The following is a 10,872-nucleotide window of genomic DNA, read 5'->3' as shown; positions in this document are numbered from 1 at the left end:
TCCTGCTGGCAGAAAGTGGAGGTCCAGTGGCCTCTTTTCATTTTGAATGATCTCTTTCACTTTTAGTTGAACCTTGTAATGCTTTCATTGATAAAACTCTCTTAAAACTTTTGTGCATTTACTAGGAATCTTATCGGGATTAACTTTATGCCCTCAAAACTTTATAATTTTTTTTGAGACAGACCCCTCTCTTTGAGCATATCAAGCTGTTGTGGGACAATGCCCTCAAGATTCTCAGAAGTCCTTTTATCTAGTTGAGAGGGTCTCCTAGGCACTTCCTTTCAGAGGTCTTACAAGCATACCCCTGATTTGATCTTTATGCTGAAGTCACTTTTTATCTGAGAATCTTTGCCTGGCTGGAGATACTAGGGATGAAAGACAGTTTAAATTTTTCTAAACCAGGAATATCTGGGCTCTCTACATTTCTCCTAAAATATGCTTGAATATTGAACAGTTTCTCTTTTGGCTTATCTCTCTTTGGTGGTATCGTACCATACACAACTGGAAACATCCAGTTGATGCCTTCAACATTGTGTCTAGAAATTTCCTTAGCTAAATCCATAAGTTCATTAGGTACTTTATATCTTTTAAGTTACTGCAGGCAACATTTTTGCCAATGATTCTGCTACTACATAACATAGATTGTCCTTTTCCCAACTCCTAGTAACAATTTCCTCACTATATTTTTAGCATACACTAAAAGATTGTTCACCATTTCTCCAGCCTCTGCTGACAATCTATTCACTGCTTTCCCAGCTCCTATCCTCTGGTTTGTCACAAAGCCAATACCACATGTTTTAGATTTTTGTTATGGCAGTACTCCTCTTCTAGATAAGAATTGCATTAACAGTTATCTAACGCTGTACAACAAATCACTCCACGTTTTTTGTGGTTTCAAACAAGAACCATTTATTTGCTCACTCTTCTGTGGTTCAGTAATTTGGGCAGGCTTAGCTTGGATGGTTTATCTCTGTCCTGCATGGTGTTTGCTGGGTTCAGTCATATGCTTATTATACTCAGTTGTCAGTTCATCTGGGAGCTGGCTGATGGAGGTGGCCTCGTGCACGTCTTTCAGTTGGCTGGGGATATCAATGGAGGCACTTCTATTCTTTTCTGTGTGCCTTCTCCAGCAGAAAGTCTGGACTTTCTACAGGGTAGTGGCGGCATTTCAAGAGAGCAAGCCTCAGTGTGCAAGCACTTATAAATCCCTGGCTTGCATTACATTTGCTGATGTCCCATTGGCCAAATAATGTAACTTGGCCAAGTTCATAGTCAATGTGAGGGTGAACTAAGAAAAGGAATAGATTCTGGGAGGCATGATCCACTGAGGGGCCACTAATGTAACGATATACCACACTTGATGTGTTCATTGATCAGCTCTTGCTGACATCCAGATGTGGTAGAGAATTCGAATGCTTACCCTTATCTTGATCTTGTATTCCTCTTCTCCCAGTCACATAGGAGGATGACAGTTTTTTCCCTGTCCTTCCTTATAGTGAGGTCATGAGACCAGTGGGCCATGTGGGCTGTGGGTGGACTTATGTTATTTCCAGGTAGGGAATTTAATTTCTGGGGTGAACACCTCTGGCCTTGCCATTCCTCCTGTACTGTATGAACCCTGAAGTGTCTGCTGAAAGTATGGTGGTTTCTGTTGGCCTAGGTAGGCAACTGACTACATGAAGCAGAGTCCCCTACCTTTACCTCTACACTTTGTACCTGTACAATGAGGTAGCAATGAACTTTCACCATTTTAAACCATTGAGATTTGGGGTTTGCTGGTTACTGTGACATAGTCTAGCCTATCCTGATGGATGCAGAAGCCTCAGTCCCGCTGTGCTCTGTGGTCAATTCTAGCTCCCTCCCTAGGTATTTTTTGTTGTGACTTATGCAGCAAGAAAATGAGGATATGGATAAAAATAATAAGCATCTAATGGAGAAGATGGAAAAAAGGGGAAGGAAAAAAACCTCACTGGGCCAATGAGGAGCCCATTGTTTATTCACCAAGCATTTATGAAGTACCTCCTCTGTACTGGGTTCTGTACACTGCCTGGGCTATGCAATGATGGATGAGACACATGACCTTGAGGAGGACACGGGCTACCAGGGGAGGCTGACACACAAACAATGAACCACACTTGAGAGCCATTAGTGCCACCAAGTGGTGGGACTGATTTTCTATTTTCCTCTGTAATTGGCTAATTGTCCTTGCAGTCAATTTCCATAGAGAAATTCCAGTCTTGGTGCCTGGAGTGGCAGCCTCATTGCTGTAAGTGTGTGGCCAGCCTCCCAGGGTGACATCACTGAAGGCCAGCACTCATCTGGATTCATAAGGTCTGTGATTTGTTTAAAAGTCAGTCTCATTACTTTATAACCACATATCAGATTCAATCCTTACAGATGACAAGTAATACATGGACAGAACAAAGCTGTTCTAAGGACTGCAGCTTGCAATTTTGTGGCAGGAATGGTGGCTGAAATAAGAAGGTACCTTTGAGCATTCAGTGCCTGCTCAGAGCTGAGGGCCTTGGGAAGTTGGTAGACAGCATTCACGACAAAGCTTTGAAACTCTGACATTGCAAAGCCACAGTATAGTAAGGGAAACCCATGAAATATTAACTTCTAACTAGCGTTGGTTCATGCATATTGAAGGCGGATCTGCCTTGGAATGTCTGGGACCAGCCAGGCTGGGCTGTACAGAGCTGCTTGGGAGGGCAGCACAAGGATGAATTTTACTCTACTTACAAGGTGAGTTATAAAGAAAGTTTTCTTCCCTCTAACTCTATTTTATTCTGAGCCCACATCCTGCCAGGCCAATGGAAAATCCAATCTTAGCCACAACTGGGGCTCCTTTCCCCCGGCTCTATGCCTTCTTTGAGGTGTGAGTCATAGAATCTTAAAAAGTGCAGACTATTTGCCGGGCACCCTCTGGTCTTTAGTTCAGATGACACTGTCCAATTTTCAAGCCCACACAGTCCCTTGAAGCTTGGCTGCCTCTGTGCAAGCTGGCACATATAGCCTTTGCTGAGGCCCATGCTTAGTTCTTGGGCTAAGCCCATGCTTAGCCCAAGCTGCATCTTCTAGTCACCTAGATGCAGCCTACAGAGACATTGCTCTCTGAGGTCCTGATACCTCCTAAGTGCATGCAAGGGTGCAGGATATAGACCCTTCCTACTCCCAGAACTCCCATAACTCTCTGTGTCTTGTAATCTTTCCAACCTTCTCTGAGGTCTGCCTGTGTCATGTTACTGTCTCCTGTCCCAATCCCAAGCTCTGGTACTAGTCCTATTTTCAGACAACTCTTTTTTTGGTCTTTTGGTCTCTGAGATCACATGATTTTTAACAATAAAGATCTTTTAACCCTATTTTTTGGGCAAAAGAATCACAGTTTCTAGGACTCAAAGCCTTACCTACCCTCTTGAGAGGAAGAAGAGGAGGTGGGTAGCACCTCTCATTCTTTCTGATTTTTCTACAATAATAAGACCAAAGTGCTATCTATCTATCTATCTATCAATCTATCTATCTATCTATCTATCTTTCTCCATCCATATAGGCATTGAACCTAGAATGGTGGTAAAGAGGGGAGTCAGAGAAGAAGGAAGGATTGTAGACAAGATGGTCAGAAATTTAACAGGGTACAGAGTGGTCACCATGGAAGATGAAGAACTGTAATACTTCCAAGAACATGGGGGTATTCAACAGGGCACTCCATTTATGGGCAGCTTGATGGTGGTCTCTGACCAGCTGGGACAGGCTTATATAGAATCCAATTGGAGCCAGCCTTGCAGAGTGAGGGTCTAGGAGGAATCTTCTACTACTGACAAGATGCATAAAGGCACGTCATTCTATTCAATTCCCTTTGACAAATACCTACCTAGGGCCTACCCTATGCCAGGCAATGTACAAGGCACAGGGGTGAGCAGAAGGAACCTGCAATGTGGTGATGCCAAAGAAAATAGGACACCAACAGCACAATATCTGTGGCAGTGGGCAGCTCTTGGAGTGAGCTCATGTCTGGCTGGCTACAGGGGAATCTGCCAGGAGGAAACAAAGGCAACAAAACAGGCCTCCCTGGTCAGTTTCTCAAAGAGCCTAATAGAGTGTTTCTCAAGACCCTTCAAATATGATCATCATTGTCTTAAAGATAAATTTTCTTATCCATGTTTCTTCATCTTTTAATTTGTTGTGATAAAAAAATTGCTACTCCCCTCCCCTTCCACAAGGGAAATGTCTTATAGGCATGAGGTTGGGCTCTTCTCTCCTGGTTCTGCTGAAACTGGAGAATGGAGAGAGAGGGGAGTTTGTGTCACCCCCAGACCCCTCAACACCCTTGTCACATTCAGACTCAGATGGAGGGGTCTGGGGTGGGGGGATACCCCGTGCCTGCAGCACACCCCCAGGAAGGCCCACTCTGCACTGTGGCCTCTTGGGCCCTCCCTCGGTCACTCAGCCAGGCCACTCCTGGCTCCTCATTTTGTAGATCCTGGCTTTTTAGGTCCAGGTGTGGGTTTCATCTTTTTCATAAGGCTTTTGTCTTTAGACTCTATCTCACTGCTTTTTCTTTTTCTACCTGCTTCTGAGGCACCAGCCTCTTGAGTACTTAACAAGGATCCCTTCCACCAGGAACAGTTTTTCTTCTTTTTCTTCTTCTCATCTTCCTCTTCCTCCTCCATCTCTTCATCTTCCTTTGCCAGGGAAGGTCTCCAGTGTCATAACATTCTTGACCACTGAGGAACTCAGGTCCAGAACCAGCCCAGAGTGGAGAAGTAAGGATTTATCAATACTTACATACAATAGATTGCTATGAAATTCTATATTTAACCCCACTTCATATTACTACAATTAACTGGTTTACATGACTTTAGAAAGGGTATAAAGTAGAGTCATGCATAGATAATCAGATTTAATACCATTGACACTCTGAAAATCAGATTCAGGCTTCATGCATTTGACTCAGAGTTCCTTTTTTTTTTTTTTTTTTTTTGAGTTTGAAGAATTGGTTCATGATCCCATTTGGATAAACTTCTGCCTGTTAATTTCTCTCAGTGCCTGACTACTCCAAGGCATTTGGGCAGTTATTGAGACAATCTCCATTTTTGAGTCTGAATTCCAAATAAGGGACCACTACAGTTTTGACCAGTGACAGTAAATGGCAGCGAGAGCAAGAGACTCCCTGCTTTGTTGTAGGATAGATAGAGATGTCTCCTCTTCTAGCCCAGAGCCTTGGTCCATGTGAGGATACCTTACGACAACAGTTGATTAGAGCTCCCTTAATCAACATGATCAGTGTCCGTAAGCAGGGTCAGAGCCTTTGGACTTTTTCTTGGGGAAAGAAGATCTTAGGCTACTTTCCAGGATAATTTCCAGTTTCCAGGATAGTTTCTAGACTCTACTTCTCAGGTCCCTAAAAAAAACGTAGTCGGAAGTGGAAGCTGTGCTACTGGAACCCAGATTCTAGGCACGGAGTTAGGTCATACCCCTGCCTTCTCTTCTTCTTCCAGGGAAATTCTCTATTCTCATTTGATAGAGGTTTGCAAATGGTTGTGTTTCAGGGGAAGCCTTGCAATTACCTGCCTCATTCACTGTTCTATTTATGTGTCATTTTGGGGGGTTAATTTATTTCAGAGAAATAAAACCCAAGCTTTCTGGTGCCAACCTCAGTGCTGGTTCCCAATCATGGGGTTGGCCAGGATGAAGCAGGAAAGAGGCCTCCCTGGTTCCAGCTAAGATTGCAGAGATGGAACATCAGAAACACTCATCCTAGGGCAGATCTAAAAATAAAGTGGGATCTCTTCTGAAGCCTTCAAAATTTCGGAGACCACTCAGTGAGGAGCAGCTAAAAGGTGAGATTCTATTTGGGGTAAGGTAGGTCTGGTGAACACACAGATCATTGAGCTACATCCAGTCTTCCTCTGGGCATTTTGCTTTTGTCACTTCTATATTCATACCAGTACCAGGAAATCATAACTGGTTCAGATCTGTCTTTGTCCAACTCAATCTCATGTGCTGGAGTTGGTTGGTTACACTGTCATGGAAACATGGGATTGTACCTAATTCTAATGTATTTGACTGAGTGTAGAGGTAGACACCTCGAGCTTCTCTATCAGAGATCAAGGGAGCAGACATATGGTTCTAGTTCTGGCTTGTTGCTTATTTCTCCATGGTATTCACTGTATAAGCCTCCCCTTATTTTTTCCTTGTTGGATGACTTTCACTCCTTTGTAAGCTCTTATGCTAAACGCTAGAGGGTGCATGGCCACACTTACCTTGCAGTAATCAATACTTTTCTTTACCTGGCACATATAGGTATTTAATAATGTTCATGGTTCTGGTAACATCTATTCTACAACAAAACAGCAAGTTTCTAGCTATCTCCGTTATTCCCACTTTCCTTGGGGATCTAGGTGCAAAAATGGAGATTGGCCCAATAACTCACCAAATAGAAATAAAAAATTTAAAAGTGTTTGACAAACTCTTTAGATTACTGTCTCTTTTCAGATTGTCTGACAGACAAGGATATCCCATGTCCCTTCCAACTAGGGTGACACTGATCCAGAAAAACAGTGAGCGTGGTAATGCAAAATCTGACCAGATCCATCACATTGATTTGAGCACTTCCTTCTGGTTAAAAAACTGTCTTGAAATTCACTTCCTTGGATCACTCCACTCCCTCCTTAAGTTACCTGTGTTCCTTTGTTCTCCTGGATTGCTGTTTCCATGCCATATTAATGCAGATGGCTGATCACGACAACTTTCCCCAGCTCAAACCTTGTGAGTTCAGCCTCTCGGGAAACTAGGTTCTCCCAGTGGGAAGCTCCAGCAGGAGAAGTGATGGAAGAAGCAGCCTGAGACTCTTGACTCAAAAAAGATGATTACTTATGAATCTCATCCAACTGCTCTATCCCGGTCTCTCACTGTCACCAATAATTAAGAGCTGACAATACAGCTATTTTCAATGAGAATTTTCACTAGGGAAATTCAAAGTTCTTTAGAAATACCATTTGAAGATCTATCTTAACACCCTGGTAGGGAAGGTTCATAAATCCACTAGATGCTTGAATATAAAATCACTTGAAAAAGTGTTAGAAAGAGACAAAGTTGTTACAGTGGAAAAAGCATAGGGTTTAGAGGCAGAATTTTGCCTCCTGGTCCTCCCAAACATTAGCTGTATTATGTTGAACAAGTCACTTAAACTCTTGGATTCTTCATTTCCTCTGCTGTAAAAAATGGAGATAATAAGATATCCACTATTTAGTGAGCACCTACTATTAATTAGCTGTAAAATGGAGATAATTAATAACTACAACTTAGTGAACTCCCCTCCCGCCATGATATGTTACATTTTTTTTATCTGTATTTCATTTTAACCTGCAAAATATTTGAACAAATTCTGTCTTGAACACAAATTCAAGAGAATAACATAAAAGTCAGGGTAAAGGTTGGAAAATATTAGAGGCAGAAGTAAGACTGCACTCAGGATACATTTGGAAGCATCAGTTGCTTGGCCTCTTATCCTGTAATCCCTCTGCCACCTCCCTCCGGGTTGCCCCTGCTCACTGTCCCCTCCCCTTGGTCTGGCCACCATCCTTATAAGCAGGGATGCAGAAATAAATGGTCAATGCATAGGTCAGTTTTGGCATTACAACCGGATCTTTGAAATATGTAACTGAGAAAATCATTTGAGAGAAAAGAGTTGCTTGGGGTTGAAAATCAAAGTTCTGCAGGACTCAGAGCACAAGGTTTCTGGAAAGAACACATGGAGAGCCCCACTGTTCCAGCCTCCAAGATGGAGCCTCCATAGGCCAAGTAGCTGACACAGCCATGGAGGTGAGATCCCAGGAGCATCTCCACTGAGGCCACTGGCCGAACAGAGCTCTGAGAGGATGTGAGTGGTGGTGAAAAAGCAGCAAGGATGAAGGTGCACCAGGAGATGCCAACCAGACAGCTGGTGACCAGGGCTGGGGACAACCCTGACCCTCTCCACCTGTCATGGACTGGTTGTATGTCCCCTCCGAATTCATCTGTTGAAGGCCTAATCCCCAATTCGATGGCATTTGGAGCTGGGGTCTGTGGGGGGTAATTAGGTTTATTTACTTATTTATTTTTATAAATTTATTTATTTATTTATTTTATTTTTGGCTGCATTGGCTACAAAGGTTGCTGCGCGTGGGCTTTCTCTAGTTGCAGCGAGCAGGGGCTGCTCTTCTTTGTGGTGCTAGGGCTTCTCATTGCAGTGACTTCTCTTGTTACGGAGCATAGGCTTTAGGCATGCGGGCTTCAGTAGTTGCGGTTTGCAGGCTCTAGAGCTCGGCTCAGTAGTTGTGGTGCAGGGGCTTACTTGCTCCGCAGCCTGTGGGATCTTCCCGGACCAGGGGTCGAGCCCATGTCCCCTGAATTGGCAGGCAGATTCCTAACCACTGCACCCCCAGGGAGGGCCCCAGGGTAACAATGTTTAAATTAGATCGTGAAGGTGGAGCTCCCATGATGAGAGTAGTGTCTTTTTTTTCGTTTTTCTTTTTTGGCTGCGCCATGTGTCTTGCGGGATCTTAGGTCTCCGACCAGGGATCGAAACCGGGCCCATGTCACTGAAAGCACCGAGTCCTAACCACTGGACTGCCAGGGAATTCCTGGGAGTAGTGTCTTTATGAGAAGAGAGACCAGAACTCTCTCTCCCCTGTTCTCACAAAGAAGAGGTCACATGAGGATGCTGCAAGATGATTCTATCTAGAAACCAGGAAGAGGGCCCTCGCCAGGAACTGAATCTGCCAGCACCTTGATCTTGGACTTCCCAGACTCTAGAACTGTGAGAAATAAATGTCTGTTGTTTCAGGCCCCCAGCCTATGATATTTTGCTATAGCAACCTGAGCTGACCAAGACACTGTCCCCAGCACCCCAGAACATCGTCACACCAGTGAAACAAGCAGAGGAGGGAAAATACATCCAGTGGGCTGGAAAACCCAGAATTGACTAGAAGCAAATTTTCACTAGTCAGCACAACAGAGACTTGGGTTTGAAAATGAGTCAAGTTATGGAAATTTAAGAGCATTCCATATTTGTATACCTGCTTTTGTGGCCTGAGAAAGTCATTCTTGCTTTTTGTGAGGTGTTGCCACCTGGTTTCTGATAGCGATCTGTGCTAGAATTAGCTAAGGCATGTTTTCTGAGCCACCATGCCTCTTTGGGGCTCATGCCCTCCATCAACTACATTTTAAGAATGGAGAACAGTCTTAGAGGAAAACATAGGCAGAACACTCTATGACATAAATCATAGCAAGATCCTTTTTGACCCACCTCCTAGAGAAATGGAAATAAAAACAAAAATAAACAAATGGGACCTAATGAAACTTCAAAGCTTTTGCACAACAAAGGAAACCATAAACAAGATGAAAAGACAACCCTCAGAATGGGAGAAAGTATTTGCAAATGAAGCAAGTGACTAAGGATTAACCTCCAAAATTTACAAGCAGCTCATGCAGCTCAATAACAAAAAAACAAACAACCCAATCCAAAAATGGGCAGAAGACCTAAATAGACATTTCTCCAAAGAAGATATACAGACTGCCAACAAATACATGAAAGAATGCTCAACATCATTAATCATTAGAGAAATACAAATCAAAATTTCAATGAGATATCATCTCACACTGGTCAGAATGGCCATCATCAAAAAATCTAGAAACAATAAATGCTGAAGAGGGTGTGGAGAAAAGGGAACACCCTTGCACTGTTGGTGGGAATGTGAATTGGTACAGCCACTATGGAGAACAGTATGGAGGTTCCTTAAAAAGCTACAAATAGAACTACCATATGACCCAGCATCCCACTACTGGGCATATACCCTGAGAAAACCATAATTCAAAAATAGTCACGTACCAAAATGTTCATTGCAGCTCTAGTTACAATAGCCAGGAGATGGAAACAACCTAAGTGTCCATCATCAGATGAATGGATAAAGAAGATGTGGCACATATATACAATGTAATATTACTCAGTCATAAAAAGAAACAAAATTGAGCTATTTGTAATGAGGTGGATGGACCTAGAGTCTGGCATAAAGAGTGAAGTAAGTCAGAAAGAGAAAGACAAATACCATATGCTAACACATATATATGGAATTTAAGAAAAAAAGTGTCATGAATAACGTAGGGGTAAGACAGGAATAAAGACACAGACCTACTAGAGAATGGACTTGAGGATATGGGGAGGGGGAAAGGTAAGCTGTGACAAAGTGAGAGAGTGGCATAGACATACATACACTACCAAACATAAAATAGCTAGCTAGTGGGAAGCAGCCACATAGAACAGGGAGATTAGCTCGGTGCTTTGTGACCACCTAGAGGGGTGAGATAGGGAGGGTGGGAGGGAGGGAGATGCAAGAGGGAAGAGATATGGGAACGTATGTATATGTATAACTGATTCACTTTGTTATAAAGCAGAAACTAACACACCATTGTAAAGCAATTATACCCCAATAAAGATGTAAAACAAACAAATAAAAAAACCCAAAAAAACCCCAAACACCTCAATTAAAAAATGTGCAGAACATATACACAATGGAATATTACTCAGCCATAAAAAGGAACAGAATTGAGTTATTTGTAGTGAGGTGGATGGACCTAGAGTCTGTCATACAGAGTGAAGTAAATCAGAAAGAGAAAAACAAATACCATATGCTAACACATATATATGGAATCTAAAAGAATCACACTGATGAACCTAGTGGCAGGGCAGGAATAAAGACGCTGATGTAGAGAACAGACTTGAGGACATGGCGGGGGAGGGGAAGCTGGGGCAAAGTGAGAGAGTAGCATTGACATATATACACTACCAAATGTAAAATGGATAGCTAGTGGGAAGCTGCTGCATAGCACAGG

Source organism: Lipotes vexillifer, unplaced genomic scaffold (assembly GCF_000442215.2).
Source record: "Lipotes vexillifer unplaced genomic scaffold, Lipotes_vexillifer_v1.1 scaffold567, whole genome shotgun sequence".
Lineage (NCBI taxonomy): Eukaryota > Metazoa > Chordata > Mammalia > Artiodactyla > Lipotidae > Lipotes > Lipotes vexillifer.
This window is presented reverse-complemented; position numbering follows the sequence as displayed.